At 29.9% G+C, this 27,736-nt stretch overlaps 1 protein-coding gene across 4 annotated transcripts in view; it reads right to left on the reverse strand.

Moving 5' to 3' along the window:
- The window catches only part of LOC126748198 (pituitary homeobox homolog Ptx1), a 67,826-nt gene extending 52,008 nt beyond the window's left edge, over positions 1–15,818 (reverse strand). Inside the window, exon 1 of one of the 4 annotated variants that reach the window (XM_050457260.1) lies at positions 15,472–15,818. The gene's annotated coding sequence lies outside the window, so the exon portion shown is untranslated. Of the gene's footprint in view, positions 1–2,568; positions 2,694–5,599; positions 5,829–15,471 lie in introns of those variants that run through there. The other 3 variants (XM_050457263.1, XM_050457261.1, XM_050457262.1) reach the window with 3 other exon arrangements.
- Positions 15,819–27,736: the final 11,918 nt, after the last annotated feature.

Genomic DNA, 27,736 nt, shown 5'->3' on the forward strand with positions numbered 1-27,736 from the left:
AAAGGCTTCAAAAAATTTACGCTTTTATTAGCCACAGACCCAGTTTCCCAAAATTTTTGAACCAATTCCAAAATGTACTTGCGATGGACCTGTCGATTAGGGTGTTGTAGTGTGTTAAAGAGCTGGGCAGTTCTATTAGCATTTTTATTGTTCGTAAAGAAAATATAAATTATTTCAACTCTTTCAGCAAGTGAATAAACCATTATCACACTCAATGTTGTAACTAACTAACTTTAAAGAGCTATTTGTTTGACACACTATGATCTGACAGCAGTAATTGATAACCACTATTAAACTTCAAAATGTTGCTATAATAACAGTCTCAACAATAACCAAGACTTCCCTTGCAGAATTGGCATAGATACCTATGGGTATTAAAAAAAAAACAACAGAAAAACAACAATGTAGGAGATGTTGACATGTTTTTGTAACTTTTATTAGCCCTTGTATCGACTAGGCAAATAGTAACGATTTAAAACTTTAGGGTTATAATCCACATAAAAATACCTTCAAAATAAGGTCACTCGACCCCCCGTTCCATTTAAAATTTTGGGGGCCCTTGTCACCCCCGCTAGGGCTTTGCCCTCAGGGGGGCGAGCAAAAAAATGGTTCCCCCTTGAATCAAAAATTGACGGGTCCGAGGATTTTTTCGCAAATGATCTGAGGGACCCAAAATAGGCTCTGTTTCGTTTTCAAAGGGCCACCCTGTATTGAGCAGGAATACGTTAAAAATAATTGTCATTTTACCAATTTTTAGATTCTAAGAATTGTAATGCTATTTGCACATAATTACCTTTAATAGTTTTTTTTTTTGGTTTTTTTCTTCTGCTTAGTACATTAAGCTACTTGTATTAAAAATTAAAATTTTATTAGAAATAATAAATCTTACAAAAAAACAGCAATTCAAGGTAATGAACAAAAAATAAAATATGGAAAAAATCTATAAAAATAATTGACATTCTACCTACTTCTAGATTTAATAGAGAATCGTAATGAAATAATGCTCTTAGATCATAATAGAATAATCGTAGACACTGCAGAAACTAAATTATACTTTTATTCTTAAGGCTTTTTTAGTAAAATTTTAATATAAAATTAGATGACCAATATTACAAAATATTGATAGATTTTTGTAAATGGCCCAATGTCTAAATTTAAGGGGTCAAAAAAAGGACGTTTATATAAAATTAATATTTAAAAAAAAATTTGATGAAAATGTTTTACAAATTTATAATGCAAGTTAACAAAAAGAAAAATAAGGATAATATTCTTAATAACAAGAAACAAAAAAATTAATTAACATTGCAGTGCTATTAAAAGTGGTTCTGTTAAAGGTTTTTAGTTTATATACCCAGAAATGAAAATATTTTTATCACAATACTCCAGTTCAAACGGAACCATCTGCAAAATCACTGTTATGATAAATATTTTAGCAATTAGGCAGATATGATAGAAAAATGACAAGTTACTAATTTTTTTTCATCAAAGTTCCTTTAAGTATATTAATCATCAAAAAAAAAATTAATTATGCTAGCCAAAAGATGAAATGCCCTATTGTAAATCAAAGTTTTTTCATTGGAAACAAGTTAAAGTGATTTTAAAGGTATTTAAATTTTATTCTATTTTACATACCCAAAAATAAAAATATTGCTTTTCACAATACTGATATTTTAGTCCTAATAAAGGCACCTGTAAAATTACTGAATGACAAATACTTTATCAGTTCTAGGTAGATAAGAAAACCATTTGACGAACTACTAGATCCCCTTGTTAAAATTTATAAAAAAAAGAAAAAAACATCTTAATAATATCACACAACAAAGATTCAAATCTTGTAGAAAATAGCCTTAAGTATAATCCGCTTTTTATTGGATAGGAATATTCCTATTACATTTTTATATTTTGGACTTTTAAGTGAGTGGTAACTTTTGACTGACACCATTATTTACAAAATTCTAAAATTTTTGACCTTTTATTTTTATGATCATCTCTAACAATGCATAAAATTGAATGCTGAGGGTAATTCGATATATTTATAACGAGGGTCTACTGATCCCAAGTATGTGATAATTCGTACAGCCTTTTTTGCATATACAAAACTTTAAAAGCGATTAAAGAACTACCCCAGACAGTGACACCATAGGGCAATTTTAAGTGAAAAAGCGCAAAATAAGTCACCTTTAATGCTGCTTCACATATTCTCCAATATGGGAGAGGACAAATTTTTAAATATTATTTTAAACCCTTACTGTCCATTAAACGAGATCCAATTAGACCATTTTTTACAATACTTATTTCACAATTAGTTTTTCAAAATCATTTCACCATGTTTCATTTCATGGTCAATATTAGTTACTTAAGCACCTGTCAAAACTTTATGAATGATTAGTGGTAGAAGAATGACTGTGTGAGCCTGATTGCATAGTTAATTTCTCTAGATAAGCGTGTTATCGAGTGACACGTTTTCTAAGAAAAAAAAATGTTCCGTCTATTTTCGGTTTAATTAGTCACAATTTAAAAATATAATTTGACATGTACATACGTATGGTAAAACAGCAAATAACTTACCGATCACAATAATGGCTAATCCTTATTCCGCAATGTGTTCAATTATTAATCGTTATGTTGACACGGAAAAAATTGAGCAAATATAATTTAATTTAAACGATTTTTCTAAAACACATTAATTTTACTTTACTAAAGATTAAGGATTAATGCGGATTAAAGATTAAGAAGCAGTTTATTAGCGGATACATTCAGATAAAAAAATTATCTGGCTGGTATCAATCGTACAACATGTAATTACCGTTGTAAATAGGTGTTAGATAAGTCGATAAGATTATGTTTACACCGAGTGGTTGTTTTTTTTTTCGTGTTTTCCTGTCGGACAATCAGTTTTATTTTAAGATCGTTATTGAGTGGAAAACCCGTTAAACTAAAACAAAACATGTTTTTTTTTCGTTAATTATCATCACAAATAAAAATGCATCTTTAGGCATATACCTTAATGATCATGCGCACATCATGATGACCGTTTACTCAAAATAGGGCGGTGCGCACGTCAAGCCAAGGAAGCTCAAGGTTAAGCTGGTTTCATACTAAACTGGTAAATGTTAGGCCGGAGTTACGCTGGAAAAAACTGGATTTATTATATACTTATATATAAGTTATATATCAGGAATTTTTAGTAATAAAACAGATTATTTTGGATAATTTAAAAATATTTGATACAGCAAAATTGTGCGTGGGCATAGGATATGGCTCATTATAAAAATTTTCTATCACAGTTTTTTTAATTAAACGAAGAGAATTAAGGGACTCTTAGTGATGCACGTAGAAATCGTTTTTTATACAATCACCGGCCAGTACAGGGAAAAATCCGATAGTTCCTATCCTCGAATTAGATCATGAATGTATTAACTGCCTGTGAAAACACATGAATTTATGCATAATAGCCTCAAATAAAGAAACTATGCATTCATCTTCACTTTGCTTCATAAAAATAGTTCATAAAGTCTGGAATTAATGCTTTGACGATTGAAATAAAAATATCATGCTAAAGAAAATTAATTTTCAGCTTAAATTAATAATCATGAAAGTATCAGTTGATCAATGATTCATGATTTTGTATTTAAGCATAAATTGAGCGATTTTACCAATGACAATTTGGACAATTTTCCCAGGCAGTTAAATCTAATTTATGCATGGATACATTATTTTTCTATTTCTATTCTAGGCTTTTTACCATGCCTAAATGCATGATGAATGCATGATCAGGCCATGGTGCCTAAGGTTAATAAATTATACATAATTGTATGCGTAAGAATTCTAAATATGCTCAACAGCCTGAAAAAAAATTGAATTTATACTTAAAATCTTAAAATGCTCTAATATTTTTTTAGTTTTAGGCAGATGATCAATTGATTCATAATTTCTATTCAGGAAAGTTCAACATGAATTGGACAATTATGCATAGATACATTATTTTTCCATTATAGACTTTCCATAGTTATCGATAGTTTTTGTTTTATTACTACAATACATTATTTTTTTATTCTAGACTCTCCATGATCCCTTAATGCATGACTCTCCTATTTCAGGCAATAGTACTTAGAATTTGAAAAATCATATAATTATACATGCCTAGAATTAATAAATTATGCATAATGCTATACTAAACCCCAAATATGCTCGACTGCCTGAAAGAAAACATTTATTTATGATTAAGGGCTTGAAATGCTCTTGAGTTCTTTTCCCAGGTAGTTAAATCAATTTATGATTTTTATTCAGGGAAATTTAATATACAGTAGAAGAAATAGTAGATAAAGATAGAAGAAGAAGTTGATTAGACAATAATGCATGGACAAGTCCTACATGCTTAAGTGCCTGGAATAATGTGGATTTATGATTAAAAGGTTTGAATGCTCCAATATACATGAATGAAAAAATCAGAGAGCACCATTAAGTATAAATTCATGATTTTCTGAGTTTCAGGCAGTTGATCATTGATTCATAATTCTTCTATTTTAACATAAATTCAGTTTTTCCCTGGCAGTTAAATATTATTTTAATTTTTTTTTATTCTAGGATTTTCACATATCTTAATGGATGATTTTCCTATTTCTGGCAATGATGAAAATTAAAAAATCATCTGATGCATGCCTAAAATTAATAAATTATTTATAGTTTCGTGCTTAGAAATCCTAACTGCCTGAAAATCTGAATTTATGCTATAAAAAATGAAATATATGAATATATATTAAGAGAAATGAATAAATATTAAGCATACATTTATCATTCATTCATATTTTCTCTATTTAATCATAAATTCAGCTTTGTCTCCAAGCAGTTGAATATGAATTCGTGATTTTAGTTTAAGGAAGTTGAACATGAAACTGATAAGTTATGCACAATTATGTGCCTAAAAATCTTAAATATGCTCAACTGCCTGGACAAAAACATGAAATTATGCTTAATTACTTGAAATGCTATAATATACATGAATGAAATAATAAAAAAACACCATTAAGCATAAGCTCATGACTTTCTTAGTTCCAGGCAGTAGAATATTTATTTATAATTTTTATTGAAGTTATATATAAGCATTTCTATTCTAAGCTTTCCACTATGCCTTAATGCATGATTTTTCTATTTCAGGCAGTTTTGCCTAGAAAAAAAATCATGTGACCATGCATGCCTAGAATTGTTAAATTATGTTCTTAAAAATCCCAAATATGCTCAACTGCCTAGAATTATAATTAAATTAAGACTAAAACCACCTTGTTTATGGCCAGAGGCTTTATACAATTATTATAATTTAAAAAAATGTATATAAAAAGAGAGAATCATAATTTATGCTTCTGAGCAATTTTAATATTTCTCTTAGGCAGTTGATAGAGCAATACAAAATTTTTTTTTTCACTTCACCATGCTTCCTTTACTTTTAAAGAATATTAATGTACTTTAGGTTTCTGAAGAAAATGACAGTATTTTTACCATTTTCATGATCTAAAAAAAACACTATAAAAGGAACATTTCACAGTGTTGACTTATATAAGAATAACAATAAAATATGACTAAAAATAAAACGCATTCTTACATTTTTCACTGTTAAATTTAAATGAAAAAAACCGGGAATTTCTAAGCGACGGTAAGTGACGACACCGTAAACAACCGCAAGAGTAAAGTCACCAATTAGGGAAAAAAAAGGCCGGAAAATCACTCAAGTAACCTCCTCAAATCCAGGTGAGACGTGCAGCAAAGACCAAAAGTCTGCTAAGTCCGCGAAAAAAGACGCTCGGCTTAAAAACGGCTTTGGCCAGGTTTAGGCAGGATCAGCGTCGCGACGCCTCGAGAGCTTTGCTTCTACTAAGGCTCCCCTCTCCCCCTCGCCAATTCGACGGCCGCCGTCGTACTCCCCTGACGTCCTTTCTCCCCACCACCCTCACCCTGTCTCACTCTCCCCCCCCCCCCCTCTTGGTTTCCATCCCTTTTTATTCAAGGGGAAAACTGAACCGTTTCCCTACTGTTTTTAGGTTGTTTTGGATGCCGCCAATCGTTTTGATAGTCGTTCGTTTTACCGTTAGCGGCGCGCGTACAGATTGAGGAAGCTTTCGAGGAGCTTCGTGGAGATTTTGGACGCTTTGGTGGCCTTTACAGAGATATTTATCTCGTGAGAAGGAGTCAGCCTTTGGATTTGTTATTAATGCGATTTAGTGGCTTTAAAATTAAAAAAAAATCATAATTTCGTTTATGTTTTCTTTTTTGGTGTCATTGTATCACTCGTCTTCGTCTGATATTGAGATTTTTATAAACGTTCTCGAGAAATCTGTACTGTACTAGCGTATTTTGTTAGGCATTACGTCACTGTTATAGTAAAAATCAATTTAGAAAATATTATCTGAATTATTGAAAAGAAGAAGAGAACACACAGACTTTTTGACGTCTTTAGAAGAAATAGAAACTTAAATCTCTAACGATAACTTTCGTTATAATTAATTTAATCTAAGTCCAATAAATCTTTAATACAATAATTTACTTGAGGTATAATAAATTTTTTTTATATACCCCTGGGTATAGCTGAGGTTTTATCCTGCCTAACTTGATTTTGAATATTGAAATTGAAAGAAATGAGGAACCTATTTATTGAATACAAATACCTAATTTGAATCAATGTTTCGGTAATTAAATTTACTACCGTTAGCAAAGTAAATAAAATTAAAATTAAAATATAAAACTACTTATATTTGTTTACTTCTTTCCCGTTTTTCAAAATGTTTTTTAATTATATTTTTTTATTGTTTGATTTTGATAAACTGTATTAAAAAGTAATATAGAAAATACTTTTTTAAAAATAAAGGGGTATGATTCTTATGTAATTTAATAATAGAAAATATATAAAATTATCAATTAATTTTAAGAATGCCCTGTTCTACCTCTCTTTTTAGCAAAGGAATCCATGTATTATTAAAATCAAACGAACAAGTAGCTATGAACTTATCTTCATTTAACATTATAAATGCACTTTCCTTTAATTTGCGTAATTTTCAAATCTGTTTCTTTGCCGAAATTGAGAAAACAGCTCAGCTTATTCTATGGTTATTATCGAATGCAGATTGTATAATTTAGGATTTTTAAATATTATGTTTCATGTAAGATTTATGTTCATTAATTCTTTTTGGTAATGGTCTACAGGTTTCACCTACATAAAATTTACCACAAGTCAGAGTAACCAAAGTACAAGGAATTTTATATATTACATTTTTATCAAATTCATTTTCATTTAAAGGTTAAGCTTTTATTAATAGATATCGTAATATGTTTTGCGATTTAAAATAGTCATATTATGTTAAAGTTTTAAGCAATTCTTTTGATTTTATCAGAGACATCTAAATTAAAAGTAAATGTAAAAATTATCTACTTCTTTAAAATTTGGAAATTATGTTTCCAAATTTTCTAAATCTTTTTTAATTAAAATATCAAGAAAAGGAATTAGACAATCAGCCTCCTTTTCGAGAGCAAATGCTATAGTAGACTCTTTGGAATTAATATAATTTAATAAATTATTTCATTATGGTGGTATATTGAAAACATACATCAACACATCGCCACCATATTCCAGGTTTTTTATTATATAAGTGTTGTACATTCTACTAAATTACTATCATTTTGTTTTCTCATTCATTTGTTAACTGGAACATCAGTAAAAACCAACGTCAAAACTTACCAAAAGATCATGAGAGATTAAAAGAAATTGTAGAAAGTTTTTCAAAAAAGTGTTTAAAAATCATACATATATAAGTGTTTTATATTTTCAGTGTTTAATGTTTTTATATTATCATTCTTGTGCTTTTATTTTTATTTTGATACTTCTTAGTATCGTTTTAAATTATATTTGTGCATTACGAAATGGTTTTTTTTTGGTAAGTGCTTTAAATTGTCTTGTTTTGTCCTTTTATCTTTATTTTCACACTTTCTAACACACTAGTCTTAGGTTTTATATTGTTAATTATGAGTGTGTATTTTCTAGAATTTTGCCTTGTTGTATGTAGCAAATATGCTAAATAAACAAATAATTACTAATATTTTTACTATTAAAATACAAGGTGTTTCAGAACTATGGGATCAAACTTCTAGGGGTTGTTCAGTGCAACAGTAGAATCCATTTGAGTATAGGAACCCATGTCAGGAAATATGTCACTACGCCACTACGGCCCTAAGACGCGTTTAAATTTAGAAAAAATATTAATTACCTAAATAGAATCTGATGCATTTATTTTTACCTTTTGTATATGATACCATCACAACAATTGTTCAAAATGTCTTCCTCCAACCTCAATACACCGATTTAAATGCCGCACATGATTTCGGCGGACTATACACTAAAAATTTGATCCTCGTTTTGAATGATTTCAAATGCTGCTGTTATTCGTCCAATTAAGTCTAGCTCTGATTCTACTGGAGTTTCGTAGACTAAAGACTTTACACGTCCCCACAAGAAAAAATCGAGCGACGTTAAATCGGGTGACCTAGGAGGCCAAGAAACTGAGCCAAATACTCGCGTACTTGTACAGCAAAGTGAGCCATCATGCTGAAACCACATTTGCTGTCTAACGTTTAGTGGAACGTTTTCAAGGAGTTCTGGGAGAACTTCCTCCAAGAAACGTAGATACATAGGTCCTGTTAACCGTTCCGGTAGAAGGTATGGCCCAATTAAATAATAATCAACAATGCCTGCCCATACGTTGACAGACCAACGATTCTGATGTCTTCTCGGAAAAATTGCATAAGGATTTTCTTCGTCCCAAACATGGCTATTCCTACTATTAAAAATACCGTCTCTTGTGAAAGAGGCTTCATCGGTCCACAAAACATATCGTAAAAAATTCGGCTACAATCATACCTTGAACTTTCTGGAAGTGGTAAGGATGGAGTTGTTGCTCGTGTAGTACCCGCCAGACAGAAGCGTTACTCGTATTCATATTCTTAGCGAGATCACGTGTGCTATTTGATGGTTCATCGGCAACTCGCTGAAGCACCTCTTCTTCAAATTCTACCGTTCTTACGGTTCGAGCAACACCAGTATCATGCATCTTGATCTTAAACATGCCTGTCTCAGCGAGCCGCCGATGAACCACAATAAACTTTTTGTATCCAGGATGCTGTCGTTCGGGATAACGTTCATGATACAACCGCGATGCTGCTCGTGCATTGCAGTTTGTTGCTCCGTATGCCAAATGCATATCCCCCAATTCTTGATTGGTAAAGTTTTCCATTAGCAATAAATGTTTAAAAATTGTAAGCTATAACATTTTTAAACATGACATTGAGAATTGACATTGATAAACGTTGATTTTAAACAATTGTTGTTATGGTATCATGTACAAAAGGTAAAAATAAATGCAGCAGATCCTATTTAGGTAATTAATGTTTTTTATAAATTTTAACGCGTCTTAGGGCCGTAGTGGCGTAGTGACGCATTTCCGGACATGGGTTCCTATACTCAAATGGATTCTTCTGTTGCACTGAACAACCCCCAGAAGTTTGATCCCATAGTTCTGAAACACCCTGTATATTTTGCAAGAGGGTGGTTTAAGGAAATATTTATTTTATGTATTTTTGGTAAACCATAAAATGTGGTATTTTCCTATTATGTAGAGCTAATTTATATTAAATCAATATGAGAATTACCATAAATAATTGATACATTTAATTTCATCTACTTTATCCAGCAATAAACTTGGAATTTGCAACTATAAATCCAAAAATCCAATGGATTTCAGATAGAGATGTAACCCCAAATAAGCAGTAATAATGAAAGAGAAAGAGACCAATATATTCCTTTTTTCTTCGTTCCTGTTTCCTCCATCTATTTTGAAAACTAATTAATTTCTTGTCAATTCAGAGACAATCAACACAGTTCATCTTAAGGAACATCCTTTAAGGTTTAAAACATTTAATCATTGATAGAAATCTACGAAAAATGTCATGAATTTTATGTATTGAATGCTCATTCTAAGTGTAAAATTACAAGTATTTTAAACATTTTTTCGAAAAATGAATTGTATATGAATTATTAGCATTTTTCAGTGTTTGATCAGAACTGCCTGGAAAATTCGGAAAAATTAAAAGTAAACGAAAATCGCAAAATTCTTTTTTTCCTTTATTGAGCATCAAGAGATAATGAAGAAAGTCTTATGATAAAAGTTTCTATTTGCCACAGAAAAGGCAAAAAAAATTAACAAATCTCATGAAAACTAGGGAAAAATCTTCAAAAATGAATTTTTCATTCAAAAATTTTCAAAAATTAATTTTTTGAAGATTTTTCAAAATTTACGAAAAATATCATATTTTTTATGTATGTAATGGATTCTCATTTTAAGTCTAAAATTAAAAGTAAGCTAAAATAAAAAATTCTTTTTTTCCTTTATTAAGAATGAAGAGATAATGAAAAAAGTCTTATGATAAAAGTTTCTATTTGCCACAGAAAAGGCAAAAAAAATTAACAAATCTTATAAAAACTAGGGGTAGCTAGTAATACATTCCATTGCAATAAAAAAAAATGGAATTGACGGATTTCTTAAAATCTACGAAAAATATTATGAATTTTATGTATGTAATGGATACTAATTTTAAGTGTAAAATTAAAAGTATTTTAGACATTTTTTCGGAAAATGTATCATAAACAAGTTATTGACATTTTTCGGTTTTTGACCAGAATAGCCTGTAAAATTTAAAAAATTAAATGTAAGGTAAAACGAAAAATTCTTTTTTTCCTTTATTGAGCATGAAGAGTAAATGAAAAAAGTCTTTTGATAAAAGTTTCTATTTGCCACAGAAAAGGCAGAAAAAAATTAACAAATCTCATAAAAACTAGGAGTAGCTAGTAATATATTCCTTGTCAACTCAAAAAAAATGAAATTGACGGATTTTTTTAAATCTACAAAAAATGCCATTCTTTGTATATATGTAATGGATGCTCATTTAAATTGTGAAGTTAAAAAAATTTTACACATTTTTTCGGAAAGCGAATCATAAATGAAAAGACCCTTGCAAGTATCATTAGATTTTTTTAAATGATTTTTAGCACATAATTTTGCGTAACTAAAACTTGTAATTGCCGAGTTTTTACGTGGAAGTTTCAATTCAATTACACGGAACGATACCTAACCAACAATTCTAAAACCCCTTAACTATTTAAAGAATCTATTAAGATATCGATTATAAAATGTAATTAGGTAAAACACTGTTACCAGTTTTATCCGGAGCAAATAAAATATTAAAATTAATTTATTTCCACACTAAACATTATCTATATAGAGCACAGAGCCGGGGACTTAATTCTAAAATCGTTTTAAAACCCTTAACCGACGGTTTTAATCGAAAGCTTATCCTTTGAAGTTGTCGACTGAATTTCCGAGCGGCTTTGCAACGGCTGCGACCCGGATTTCTACGGAATCTCCGGGATTTTAGATAAACTTGCTTTTTGCCCTCCTGACTCTCGATTTTACCCTTGATTTTTCGTTGATTGTTCATTAAGAAAATAATCATCATTCAATTAGTTATCGTTTATTCACAATACCAACTGTTTAATTTATCCTGATCATTCACATTGACAGCTGACAGATCTCATAGTTCATCTGTGACATTTAGATTTTCAAAAACTATTAATTACTTATAAAGAGTGTTTCGAATAAAATACTTATTTCATTATATTTTTATTTTTATACTACAGTCTGTCTTGCGTATAATTGTTATAAAATAGAGGACTTAATAAAATAATCCGATTACGTGAGAAAAACTATCCTCGATGAACACCTATCGTTACGTCGGTTTTTATGTTATTTGTATATGGGACTTTTAGGTAGGGTTTTATGGCCCGTGTGGCACCAGATAAGATGATTTACGAGTCCTAAACTAGCAAACATCATAACAACTTCTATAGATAACAGTGAACAGATGACTTAAGAAATCCGTAAATTTTAACAAATATGTTATATTTCACCTATTTGCCCAATTATTAAACGAGGGTGCGACCTGCTACGTCATTCTAATCAGTAGTGAAAAAGTGCCATGAGGATTAGATTTTATTGTATTTCATAACTTAATTTATTATGCTGCTGCGCCAACTTTTGCGCATTTTTAAAAAAAGTATGAATTTTTTTTTCTCAATATAATAATTTTTTTAGTTTGGTGTAAAAGAAAATTAATATGTTTTAAAGGGTTCCTATAATATTCAATCAAAGCTTCAAATCTTGTGAGTCTTGGACCTTGGATGGCAAAATTGCCTCTAACTCAAAAAGATTTTGTGGTACAAAAATCGGTCTCCTATAAAATTAATGGCTGAGAAATGTTGTTGTCTTAAGTCTTGTGAAGGCAATGAACACATTTTTTATTTCGTCAAAGCAGTATGTTTTTGACATAAAACTCCTTTCGAGTGTTTACGGGAAACTAACATATATTAAAATGACACTCGTATCCAATTAAATTATGCATTTTAAATAAATTCTTTTTTACTGTGCGACGGAAAACGACCAGGAGAAAACTGTGGAATGAAAATGGAATATGCTTTAAATGCAAAAATCAGGTATTTAAAATGACATTTTGAGTGTCATTTTGTCTGGAATTTAATCAGTTTCCTTGTCTGTAATAACTTTATGGCGCCCAACGTGGAGGTCATGTGGCTTTAATATATAATTGTTATGTATAACATGCAAGTTTAATTAAAGTTAAAGCATTTTTTTGGCGCCCAACATGTGGGTTGACATGGCAATGAGTTTTGCGTGATAACAAGTGGGACCCAACGTGTGGTATTCACAGTTAGTATTAATATGTAAAAATGTGTGACAACTAAAAAGTCCATTAAATTTGCTTTATTTCATTACACTAAAAATATTTTTGTAAGTTCATCCCTTAAGGAGATAAACTTTTTAAATTTTATTTTGTACGACTAGATAGCTGATTTAATTTCCCAAATAAATTATCATATATGCATCCCTTAAGGAAATATGTAGGGTGTTCTAAGTTAGTGTCTTATTAATATGTTTTTTAACATGGAATATTTATTTTTTGTTTGTGATATTTTTGTCTATCCTGTATTTTATTAATTTTGGTATTTTTGCTGATGGTTTATATTCTTTGTTTTTGTGTAATACATTTTTTATATAATTAAATAAATTTATTTTATTAAAAAACACGTACAGAAATAAAAATTTAGAATCAAATTTCGATTTTTCATAAGATTGATCTTGCCATGCACGATGTTGAATCCATTTATTCTATATATAAATATTTTATATTTTAAGGAGATGTTTGCGAACAAAAATAAAATTTTAATACATAATATTAAAATAGTGATTAATAACAAATTTTCCTAAGATAAATGAGATTTATTATAATGACTCTCATATCCAATTAAATTATGCATTTTAAATAAATTTTTTTTTATTGTGCGACGGATGGCAAACATGAAGAATTGTCATGAAAACAATTTTAAAGAGATATTTGCCATCAAAAATATGTATAAATTAAGGAAATATACAGGGTGTTCTAAGGTTGTGCCTACAATAATTTTAACCCTCTGTAGCTCAAGGGCTCTGTTGAAAAATGTTTGGTACATCTAAAAATTACATTAAATTATTAATTTACTCTACTACAAATAGTTTGTTGGAACTTAATAGCTGATATTCATCAAAAAATACGCATAACATTAATGGATATGAACGTAATTTTTTTATAAAGGTAGATAATTTTGAACCATTATTTTGTAATTAATTTTATATTACTACGAAACGACTAACTATAATAAAAAAATCCAAATTTAATGCCAATTGTAGAAATACAAAAACTTTTAAAAGTTGAAGTTACCTAGCTTTGAACTGTCAATTAAAGATATAATTAATTATTTAATTCATAAATTTAAATAAAAAATAATAAATAGCAGTTTTTGCGATTTTATAAATTATTTGTGGATTTTTTGATTTTTTTTTATCGGCAATTGTATAAAATTTTATGCATTATTGTGCCCAATTTCTTCAATATAAATTTCTTTTATGCATAACATAAGTGCATAAGTTTCCCTCTTTTAAGGCACTCGAAAACTATTTCATTTTACTTAAAATATTAAAACAATAAGGGTTTAAATTTTTAATATAAAAAAAAGGTGTCCACGGTTACGGTATACATTTAAATTATGCATAATTTTTTAGGCATTTTTATTCAATACTAAACCATAATTAATTACATTATAACTAGGAATTAGATCCAGTAAAGTTATAATTTTTTTTAAATTTTTAAGTATATTAAGGGACGCATTTACTTTTTTATTTGCTACAGCAAATAAATGAAACATTAAGTCTTCGAATTCGATTGGTAAGAAAACTTTAAAAAAATGGGTAGCGTATCTATTAAAATCTATTTGTTTTTTTCCATATGTATTATCTATCTTTACCTTAATTTGAAAGAGTATGCATAACTTAAATGGATACGTTTTTCACTATTTGGGAATTATTTAAAAAATTAAATATAGTCCAGAATGTCCCGTTTATTAATTATTTAGTCCGATTAAAGGAATTCGAAACGTTATACTTACCTGAAATAGAGTATCAAATTAATGTAAGAATTTGCATAATTTTAATGGATACACACGGTTGTCATTTTTTACGTAATTAAATAATTTAGGGGACTGAAGTTATGCATTTTTTAAACATTTGTTAATTTTAAGGGATGCATTTATTTTCTTATTCATTACAGGGAATAAATAAAACAACTAGTCTTGGGACTTAATTTACGTACAAAAAACTCTTTAATATTCAATTATATAAAGCTGTGTATCGTGTCCATTAAAATTATGCATTTTTTTTCTGCCACGATAAAGGTATTGTCTATATTTATTTTAATAGTAAAACAAATATGCATAACTTAAATGGATACTTTTTTTACTATTTGGGAGTTAGTAAAAAAATTAAATATAATCCAAAATATCCTGTTTAATGCAATTTTAATGAAATTCTAGTTCGGTTAAATTAATTCGAAACTCAATATTAAAAATAAAAAATCAAATTATTGTTATAATATGCATAATTTAAATGGATACGGTTGTCATTTTTTAACGTAATTAAATAATTTAAGGGATTTTACTAAATTATTTAAATTCATCCATTAGGGAGACATATAGGGTGTTAAGATAGTTCCAATAGAATTTATTAAAATGGCTCTTATATCCCATTACATTATGCAATTAAAATAAATTTCTTTATATTTTATTAATTTTCAGGTGAGGAGCACACTGTGCGACGGACAGTGAACAAATTACTCATGCCTTTATACGGACACATTTAGGTGAGTTTAATTAGTTGATGTTTATAGTACTACGTATTTAGTAAATGTTTAAAAAATAGCTCCCTTTTTGGGATGATAGTCTATAGACACGTTTTCTTGTTTACTACTTAAATATGCATAAGTGAGACTTACCCCCGAAAAAGGTCAGAGAAAAAACTAGTTCCAGTTGTCACAAAATAACGAACCCACCAGATAGCCACAAGTCACTCAAAAAAGAACCAAAATTTCAAAAAAGAAAATTTAAAAAGTTCCTGTACGATTTCGTCAAAAAAAAGTCCCGTTCACCGACGTGCTGTCTTAAAACCGTACAAATCACTAACTGGGCATCAGCCGGCCTAACACGATATCCTATAAAAGTATTAAAAAGTCTTAAACGCTTAGATATATCGGGTTAGGATTTGATACTGCAAAGTCCCTCTAATCTAGGCCACTTCCCAACGCGATTTAAACATAAGTCGCTTCACTCTATATATCATAGCATAACGCGAACCTTTGCTCTAACAGAAAAACATCCGTGTCTCCCTCTAACGCACTACAGGACACATATCTCTTGCCTTAACTGTCCAACAGGAGCGTTTAAAGACACACGGTGACGCCCCCCAACAGTGATTTTTAATGGGCATGCGTGTGAATGTCATGTTTTCCATCTAACTGTTCCGCTCGGTTTTATCGTGTTGCCATAAGGTTGTCCTTGTTGCCGTATTGATAGGGTGGAGTTGGGAAGGCGTTAAGTCACGGGAATCTGTAAACGGGGTCCCTCGTATTGTATTGATAGAGGATTTGGTTTTAGTTTTGTTTATTTTCTTTGGATAGTTTCTTAATTTTTGACTGGAATTGAGAAATCACCCAAATATTATCACTGTCATAAAGTGATGACGTGACGCATTGTTTGTTCCATTAAAATTTAATTTGTGGGAATATTTTTTTTTAATTAGTACAGATTAAATACGTGAAAAAGCTTCATTTAAACATATAAAAGATGGAATAATTTAACTGATTAATACATAGTGGGATAAATAATATTTTTTCCAAGTTTCAGGAACTGAAATCTCGGATATTTATTTATTCAATTTTTAACCTTGTGGCGCCCAACTGTGGGTCACAAAAATTAAAAAAAAGGCAAAACAAGTCCTTTCACATTTTTATTATTTTTCTTTTAATTTGTGTTAACTTCCAGAGATATAGTGAGACAGAAAAAGATAAACTTATGTGAACATTAATGTGTGGAACAGAGAGCGGAATATAATTTCTCAACAAATTGTTATATTGACTAAATAATTATTTTTTTAGGTTCTAGTGAAGTGAAATATAAAATATTTATTTAAACTTGTGGCGCCCAACAAAAAAGTTAAAATAATTTAAAAAATTTATAATTTAATTGACTATGATGCACAGTTTAATAAAATTATATACATAAAATAACTAAATATTGTGATAATTTAATTTATCACGATGCCCAATTTATTAGGATTTTATTAAATATAAAGAATATTCAAGGGGTAATTTTAAGGAAATAGAATTATGTCTATTTGAAGATCATCTTTTTAAGTCTCTCTCTCGCACGTTGTCTACATACAAGTTTACCTTTGTCTATAACTCACTATGCCAATATCACAATTTCAATTTTTAAAACATTTAGGCAATTGTCTATAATTTAAATCGATCTTCATTTTATTTTTTTTAAGGTCAGACAAAGATAAACTTATGTGAAGATTAATGTCTGGGACAGAGACAGGGATACGATTTTTCGATAGATTGTTATCTAGTGTAAATATTTCTTTCTTAAATTTCAGTGGGCTAAATTATTAAAAATTTATTTATTTATAAAATTGAAACTTGTGGCGCTCAACTGGACACGAAATATAGGAAATCGGTCGAAAAAGATCTTTAAAACGTAATTTGTGAGTCATATTTTTTTGTATTATTTTACAGTTTTCAGTAGTATGGCTCACTATGACAAAGATAAACTTATATGAAAATTAATGTGTGAAACAGAGGAAGACATATAATTTTTATTAGTTTCAATGAACTAAAATATTGGAGATTTATTTATTTTTAAAACTTGTGGTGCCCAACTGTGGGGCACAAAAATGTAACAAAATCAATCAAATATACTTTGTGAGCTTTTATTATTTTTGCACATTATTATTATTTTTATTTTAAGTAACATGTTAGTGATCCAGACAAAGATGAACGTATGTAAAAGTTAATGTCTGAAACAGAGATAGGTACACGATTTTTTAATAGACTGTTTTCTTGTGTAAGTTATAGTATACTACAATAATAGATATTTATTTTGGCGCCCAACTTTAGGGCACAAAATGTACAAAAAAGGCAAAAAAAAATCCTCAAATTGTTCCTAGTGAGCCAAATTTATTATTTATTAGTTTTGCATATTTGTGTTACTTCTGTTTTAATTTACAGCGGCCAGTAACCTGTGAATGAGCCAGACAAAGATAAACTTATTTAAAATTTAATATTTAAGACATAGATAGGAGTACGAATTTTCAATAAATTGTTGCGTTGTGTAAATAATATTATTATAAAGTTTCAGACTAAGTTTGGGTATTTATTTATTTAATTTTTGGCGCCCAACAGTAGGGCACAAAAATGTAAAAAAATCCTTAAAATGTAGCCAGACAAAAATTAGCTTATGCTAAAATTAATGTTTGAATCATAGATAAGGATCCCATTTTTTAACTGACTGTTATGTGCTATAAATAATAATTTTTTTAGTATACTGAAATACCGGATATTGATTTATTTCTTTTTAAGACTTGTGGCGCCCAACTGTGGGGCACCAAAATTAAAAAAAAAAGGCCAAAAAATTAACTGTACTTAGTGAGCCTAATAATGAGCTTATTTATATTTTATAAAATTTGTATTATTTTTGATCTCATTTACAGGTTCCAGTAACTCGTGAGTGAGCCCAACAAAGATAAACTTGTGGAAATGTGGAAATTAATGTGTGGGGAATTAATGGAAGTTAATGTGTGGGTGTAAATAATGTTTTTTAGGGTACAGTTAATTTCAGTTTAAAATTAAATAAATTTTGGATATTTATTTATTTTTAAGCCTTTAAGGACCCAACTGTGAAGCATAATAAAAAAGGCTAAAATTTTTAAAAAAAATTATTTTTTGAGCATTTTTGAGTGTTTTTGTTGTGATTTACAGCCTCCAGTAACATAGTTAACCAGATCAAACAAAGATACACTTATGTGAAAATAATGTGTAAGAAACAGATGGGTATGTAATTTTTTCATAGATTGTAATGTTGTGTAAATAATTTTTTTTTTGTATGACTGAGACACCGAATATTCATTTATTCATATAGGCCTCATGTCACCCAACAGTGTCGGTTCTAATATTTATCTATATAAAGTATATAAAATTAATTACAATATAAAAATATTAAAGCAACTGTCTATAAATTAAACCTCCAAACTTCTTTATTTGCTCATTTTAATTTTTTTTTTTATTTACAATTCGGTTCCAGTAACATGTGAGTGAGCCAGACAAAGATCAACTTATGTAAAAATTAGTGTGTGAGACAGAAATAGACACACGATTTTGCGATACATTTTTATGTTGTGTAAATATTTTTTTTTATTTCAGTACACTCAAATGAGAATATTTAACTTTTTTAAAAAACTTGTGGCGCCCAACTGTGGGGTTCAAAAATGTATAAGAAAAAGGCCGAGAGTTCTTATAGTGCTTAGAACCAAAAACAATTCCAAGTATCCTTGCTTCTAAAAATTAAATTCAACTTCTGGCATTTAAGACCTGATGTCCTTTCGATTCGAATTTGTAATAATATGATATTTTGTAATTCTTCCAGGCAGTTAAAACCAGGACTATCTGGAAGAAAGAATAACAACAACTTAAAATTTATTCATTGTGTGATAGCTCCTAAAAATTGCATCCAGTTTCCAGGTGTTTCTGAGTCGGTGTTTTTAAAATAATTTCAAATAAAATAAATTTTTGCTTTTTTCCAGGCAGTTGAGGCCAGGAGCTCATTCATATATTGCCTGAAAAAAAGAAACGAGTAATTTAAGTATTTATTTTTGTAAAGTTCAATTATAACTTGATAATATATAAAAAAAAAAGAAATATAAGTGAGCTAGATAAAGATAGACTTATGTAAAAATTAGTGTGTAATAGTAAAGAGAAAGTGTGAATAATAATTTTCCTAGCGTTCAACGGAGTGAATTATTAAATATTTATTTACTTATTTTTTTAAAACTTTTTGGCGCCCAACAGAGACACAAAAAAGTTAAAAAAATTTCGAAAAAATACTCAAGATGTACACTGTGAGCCACATTTATAATGTTCACTACAATACATATTTAATTACATAAAAAACAATATATTTATTTTAAATAAACCCTAAACAAAAGCGCGACATTTTAAACCCAAACAACCGGGCATTTCTTAAAACGCACAACCTCGGAGCCATCAAGAAATCAAGACGAAAGGGGGGCAAATGAAAACCGTAGAGGAAAATGACAAAAATCAATTTCCCGGAGAGAGGAAAGAAAAAAAAGGAGCAGCGAGCGGAAAATGCCGTCGTCAGCATCAAATAAGAAACAGAGAGCATCAAAATAAAATAGTGAACAAGTTCAGTAGAGAGTTATCGTAAGGACTGTCAATCAAAGGCAACATCATCGTCGAGGCCACCGCCCACTTACCGCACGCTCGCCAATCGCAAAGTAGAAGGGGTAAGCGTCCAATATGGCGCCGCACGACGCTCGCCGACGCTACGCGAGCAGTTCGCTGACGATACGTTCATTCATCGACCGGCGACGGAAAGTTGGTCATGGGGAACAATGGGGAGCAACTTTTATTTCATTGTCATTTTTCTGTTCAATTTACCATTACAATATTTTCTTTTTAATTAATTTAGGGGGTTGTTAGTGACTCTCGGTGATTTTTATGTTGTCATTGTTCGTAAGTTAAAAGTGATTATGAATGTTTGCTTTTGGTTTTGATAATGAAATGTTGTTTTATTGCATGCAATCAACGGGGTTAAATTGCCTTGAATTTATTCAGTTTTTTTTGTAATAACATTATGGCGCCCAACGTGGGGGTCATGTGGCTCTAATGTATTAATGTTATGTATAACATACAAGCTTAATTCAATTGAAAGTTAGAGGGTTTTTTTTGGCGCCCAACATGTGGGTTGATATGGCAATGAATTTTGGGTGATAACAAGTTGGTAGCAGTGGCAAATTTTTTTTTAACTGCACTTTAGAGCTGGATACAATAAAAGAAATTAAATCATGTTTCCAATTTCTGGAAGTTATAAAAGTTACGTCAAAAATGCCTGGACGACCTCAAAAAATAATCCTAGGCACAAAAATACCCAGTTCCAATGCCTGGAAGACCTAGACAATGAGGCCAAATGCCTGAAATAAATTGGATACAACAATTTTATTTTATTGCATACCATTACCGGGCTTAAATTGCCTTAAATTAATTAAGTTTTTTTTGTAATAACATTCTATGATATTAGGATGTCGGTGTTCAATTAGTACTTTATGGCGCCCAACACGTGCGTGGATATGGTAATAGGTTTTATATTTTTAGAAACCCACTCAGGTGGCACCCAACGTGTGGTGTTCCTAGTTGGTACCAGTGGTCAAATTTATGTTTTTTTTTAACTGTGCTAGAGAACTGGATGCAAATGGAGCTAGATGAACGAATTAAAATTGCGTTACCAATTCGTGGAAGTCTAGAACCCTTAGATGCTAAAAAGCACATTTCCAATGCCTGGGAAACGTAGGCAATGACGTTAAATGCCTGGAATAAAATAGAAATTTTTTTCATACATCTTAAGCTATCAAACTATAAACGATATATTGTTTTATTGCATGCAAATACCAAATTTAAAATGCCTCGAATCTAATCAGATTTTTTTTTATATTAACATTCTTCATAATATTAGAACGTGGGCATTCAATAAATTAGTATGCCATACAGCTCTAATATATGAATGGTCTATATTAGACATACAGATTTAATTAAATTAAAATTAAATAGTTTTCTTGGCGTCCAACATGTGGGTTAACATGGCAAAATTTATTTTTATTAAGCTGTACTATAGAACTAGATACAAATGAAATTTGATAACGAACACAAAATTGTGTTTCCGATGCCTGAAGAACATAAAATTCAGACCTCAAAAGGTAACCCTAGACTCAAAAAAGCACATTTTCAGTGCCTGGAAAACGTAGACAATGGCGTCAAACACCTGGAATAAAATAGACATTTTTTTCAAATGCAAACATAAACAATTTTATTTAATGAGGACATAGGTATTCAATTAGTATTTTATGGCGCTCAATATGGGTTCATGTTGCTCTAATATTAAGTGTTATGTATCAGATGCAGATTTAATTTAATTAAAGTTAAAGCATTTTTTTGGCGCCCAACATGTGGGTTGATATAGCCATAAGTTTCGGGTGATAGCAAGTCTGGTACCAGGGGTAAAATTGAATTTTTTGTAAACTATACTGTAGAACTGGATACATTGAAAGACATGAAATTGTGATTACAATTCCTGGGAGTCATAAAACTGACGCCAAAAATGCCTGGAGGACTCAAAAATTACATTTCCGATGCCCAGAATACCGTTTAATGCCTGGAATAAAATGGAATATTCTTTTCAAATGCCTAAAAGTATGAAAACATAAACAATTTTTTTAATAGTGGTTATAATGAAATTTTTGTGAAAATTGAGTTTTTTTACATCAATGGATTCGTTAAGAAATTCTATTTGTCATTATTCTTTTCATTTTACAATAATAAGTATTTATAATTTATTAAAGCAAACTTTACTATGCACAAGATTATCAATACAAAATGAAATAGTAAAACTTGATTTTTTAGGATTTAACTTAAATGTACGTAGTATTTAACTTAAATGGTTTGTAGGGCAGAAATATCAGGGTTAAATTTCTTTGACCCTAATATCTAAGTTTTTTTCGAAATCACATTTCTCATTATATTAAGGCGTGGGTATTCAATTAGTACTTTATGGCATCCAACGTGAGAATTTAATTAAATTAAAGTTAAAGGGTTCTTTGGCGCCCAACATGTGGGTTGGATAAAGTTATGAAAATGATGTTTTTAATTCCTGGACACCATAAAAATGACTGGAAAACCTCAAAAATACCCTTAGAAACAAAAAAGCACATTTCCAATGTCTGAAAACGGTAGTCAATGCCGTCAAATGCCTGGAATAAAACAGCCATTTTAGTTCAAATGCCAAAATGTATTAAAACATAAACAATTTTCTTTTATTGCATGCATTACCGGAATTAAATTGCTATGAATTTAATCAGCTTTTTTCGTAATAAATAATCTTCATGATATTAGGACGTGGACATTCAATTAGTACATTAGGGCGCCCAACTTGGGGGTATGTACGATATAAATATAATGTATAACATACAGATTAAATTAAATTAAACTTAAAGTGTTTTTTTGGCCCCTAACGTATGGCGCTCATAGTTACATACTAGTTGCCAAATTATTTTTTTTTTAACTGTATTTTAGAACTGGATGTAAATGGAACTATATGAAAGACATGCAATTTTAGTTCCAATGCCTGGAAGTCATAAAAATGACCGAAGACGTTAAAAAAGAAGCTTTCCAATGCCTGGAAAATGTAGACAATGTGTCGTATTCATAGTTGGTACAAGTGGCAATTTTTTTAAAACTATACTATTAAACTGGATGTAATAAAAGACATTAAGTTGTGTTTTCAGTTCCTTTAGAAATGCCTGGAAGACCTCAAAAAAACCCCTAGACATTTCCAATGCCCACAATGACGTCAAATACCTTGAATAACATTGAATTTTTATTCAAATGTCAGAAGTATCAAAACATTATTTCTTGTTTCTGGAAAACATGAATGATGGTTTGAAGAAAGAAATAATTGAAAATTCTTTGCATCAAATGCCTGGAATAAAAAAATAATTTCACTGAAAAAGCATGAATGACTTTTGATGCCTAGAATTTTAAATACCTTTAAAAAATTACTTAAAAATGCAAAAACACATTTTTTTTATTTGGCAAATATGAAAACCAAGGCGAAAAGAAACAAAGAAAAACCACGTCATAATCAAACTACTCCTTGCTCTCTCTAACAAACCAACCACGAGCTGTCACTGATAGCACCACAAAGCCCTTAAGGCTTAAAAGTTATTACAAACGCCATTAATTAATTTTAATCCTCAATAGACTAAGAGTTTTGAATCAATTTAATGGACAAATTGGATATTGGGGCACCCAACGTGCCTCAAGTTCAATTTAAGTGAAGACATGAATTGAAGTGAATATTCACGGAAAAAAACTATTTTGACGTGAAAGCTCACTTGAAAATCCGTCAATTAGTTTCACTAAAGATCTAAGCCAACGATAAAACTTAGCATGAAAGAGCACCTCGATTTTATCCTAGACGGCTGCTGGAATAGAGATTGTAATCCACAATAAGAGCATAGATTTTAGAAACCAGATGCATCAGCTCCTGAAGCTTTAAGCTAAGCTACCACCTGCTGCTGTGTCGTTCCACGCCCCCCCTCTTAGAAACGCAAGAGTTAAGAAATAAACTGACCGGATTTTTTATCTCAATTACAAACACATTTTGCAAATATTTAAACAGATTGGTCTTTATGCAAGTAGCGCTTATTTGCATAAAAGCTGTTTTTTGATTTTAAATCTCGTATGATTTCTGCTTATCGGAGAAATCCGTAGCAGTTTTATTGGGATTTTAAGACGTGAGAATATTGACAAATTTGGTATTACGGGATCAAGTTTGGCGCCTATTGCGATTAGGAATGTAGGCTAGTAAGTCGAACGTTTACTTACTTATAAAACTGTACCGAGTTTGATATTTTAAAGATTTATATGATGGCTTAAGATACAGCTGATGATGTTTTTTATTAAGCAAATATTCGAGTCCATTTTTATTTTTGCCTTACAAGTTAAAATCAGTATAATATACCGGACTACAAGACTTAGTTTTGAGAGGTCAAATAGGGCCGTTTGGCTTCCAGTTCACTTAAATTAGCATAAACTTATTTGTGTGCATAACTTAAATGTACACGATGAACAAATTGATTGGCAATATTTTCGCTATCCTCCCTGGTGTTTATTTTTTCTGCACAAGGGTAAATCAGGGATGAACACGTTTTGTACATTTAAGCATCATCAAATTGTAATGATATTTTGCAGTAATAATTTAATTAAATACCTCTTTCAAGAAGTAAATCCGTTCTGCAAAGAAATTTTTTTGTACATTTCAGTTATGCATAAAATTAAATTCTAGTACAATTTAAAATAGACCCTCGACCAATTGAGACTAAAGGGTGTCTTTAGATTTGTTTTTAAAATTGTACAAATTATCATAATTTTTTTGTAATTACATGGAGACAGTTGAGGAACGCAGGTCTTGGGCCACGCATAATGGATATATTGGCTTGACAAAAAAATTGTTTATCGTGTACAATTAAGTTATGCACAAGCACCTTAAAAATTAATTCATCAATATGTTTTAACAATGCGGGCCTATAATAACATATATATTTAATTATATTAAAGTTGTTGATGTTTTAGGTTTGTTTGGCGCCCAAAATGTGGGTTGACATAAAAATACGTTTTAAATTTTTGAAACCCATTTGGATAATAACAAGTGGCACCGAACGTGGTATTCAAAGTTGATACCAGTAACATGATTTTTTTTTATTGTACTTTAGAACTGCATTTAATGATAGAATGAAAACGTGTTATTTTTGTTTAATACAACTGACCAATTAAAGTTCTGTAGTACTAGTTTTAATATAGGGATATCTAATTTAGATATAGTTTTCTTTGAAGTGGTATTAATTTTTTTCTGTTTTTCTTTTTGACTTATAAAAAGCATTATTGGGCTGTGATCTGTGATGTTTTCTTCAATAATAAAAGAATCAAAAGATAAACCATTGGATTTTAACATGTGATAAATAAATAAATGATCAAGGCAAGTCTTTGATAAAAATCTTATTGTTGAGTTAATATATAATTGGAAACGAAAATAATTCATTATAGAAAGGTAGTTTGCAACTTGGGTATGATTTTTTTCTAAAATATTAAATAATTAATTTATGCATAGTTTTCAATTTTAGTGCAATTTAAAATAGAGCCTCGATTAATTGAGAGTAAGTTAGAGGGTTTGTTTGGCGCCCAACATGTGGATTGACATGGAAATAAGTTTTACAATTTTAGAAACTCACTTGGATAATAACAAGTGGTAGGTACCCAACGGGGTGTTCAAAGTTGGTAGCAGTGACATGATTTTTTTTATTTAATTATACTATAGAACTGGATTCAATGAAAACGTGTTTGCCTCAAACTTAAAACTCTTAAAAGTACATGAAGAACAAATTGACTGGCGATATTTTCGCTTTCCTTCCTGTCGTCTTCTAACCTAGGGATAAAAAGGAATTAGTGGGTTTTTATTTTTTGTGCACAAGATTAAATCGGGGTTAAACACGTGTTGTACATTTAGGATAATTTCGCAGTAATAACTTTTTTAAGGAAATTGTTCATCATATGCAATTAAGTTATGCATACAATCAAATTCTAATACAATTTAAAGTAGATTCTTGATTAACGGGGACTAAAGAGTGTTTTAAATCTATTTTTAAAATTGTAAAAAATCTAATTTTTTTATAGTTCAATAAAGACAGTTGAGGTCTTGTGATCTTGAAGAAACTCTTGTCTTACCATGTTATGCATAAAATTAAATATTAGTACAATTTAATTAAAATAGATTCTTGATTATTTAAGAGGCAAGGATGTTTGAATGGATATATCGCCTTGCCAAAGAAATTGTTAACCGTGTTCAATTAAATTATGCACAAGCACCTATAGAACTAATTTATCAATATGTATTGCACCAATTAGAGTATGAACATGTAAATGTTTGTTTGGCGCCCAACATGTGGTTTGACATGGAAATAAGATTGAAATTTTTGGAAACCCGCTTGGGTGTTAACAAGTGGCACCTAACGTGGAGTTCATATTTGGTGCTAGTGACTTGATTAATTTTTTTTTGTACTATAGAACTGGATACAATGAAAACGAGTTTGCCTAATGAAACACTTAAATGTAAAAACGATGAACAAATGCCTTGGAAATATTTTTTCTATTGTTTTCTAACCTAGGAATAAAAAGTAATTATTTTCATGGTTTATGGACAAGGGTAAATCAGGGTTCAACACCTTTCGTGCACTTAGGATATTTCGCAGTAATAATTTTTTCAAATGCATTTTTGAAGAAGTAAATCGAATCTACAAGGAATTTGTAGGTTCGCTTCTTTCCATTGATCGGGAAAGCAGTTTTGTTCTAAACATACGTTTATAATATGAGTGAGTGGTTTAATTAGGACAACAGGTAGGACAACAAAGCAAAATCAGGGTAATGTTTAATTGATCAACGCCAAATGCTTTAGATTTAATAAATTTTAAGTAATTTATTATTATATCTTGTGTCACCAAATTAAATTTAGCCAAATAATTTAACCTATGTTTTTTAAAATACCCAACAAATTCTTCGTCAGGGTATTATTGTTTTTGTTAATATTAGAAAAAAAAAATTAAGTTTATCTACATCTTGCATAAGAGGAGGAAGTTGTATATTTGATTTATTAGAAATATTTAATTTATTAAGTTCTTGCCATGTTTCTTTGTTATTACATATTCTAAATCTGTGAGCCAGGTATGCCTTTTTTTCCGCCCTAATTGAACTAGTTGCAAGATTTCTGTACTGCTTATAATTCCCAATCCTCGCGACTTTTGGTGTTTCTAAATTTACGTAAAGCCGAGTTGCGAAGTCTTTGTATAAATCTAATATTAGGAGTAATCCAGGGGCAATATGGTCTAGTTTTACCCTTTACGTTTTTTATAGGAGCATGTAAGTTAATTAATTCTAATAAAGATTGAGTAAAAAAAAAGGCTTAGGTATATCAAAGTTTATGTTGCAGTAAATTAGCATATGATCCGATATTTCAATATCCCTTATTCCACAATTCTCCACCGACTCTAAATTTGAGAAAAGTAAATCAATTAAAGACATAGTGGTGTTGGATATTCTGGTAGGGTCAGTTATAAGCTGTTGCAAACCATATAATTCAGTTATTTCGCTTAATGATACCTTTAAATTCAAATCTAAAAAATTGATATTAAAGTCACCCAAATATAAAATAGACTCATAGTTAACTATATATATAGAATTATATATATAGACTAGTCAATGAACTTGTTTATCGTGTACAATTATATTATGCACAAGCACCTATAGAATTGATTGATCAATATTTGTTTTACCGATTGCAGTATGAATATGTAAATGTTCC

Source organism: Anthonomus grandis, chromosome 22 (assembly GCF_022605725.1).
Source record: "Anthonomus grandis grandis chromosome 22, icAntGran1.3, whole genome shotgun sequence".
NCBI classification, from domain to species: domain Eukaryota; kingdom Metazoa; phylum Arthropoda; class Insecta; order Coleoptera; family Curculionidae; genus Anthonomus; species Anthonomus grandis.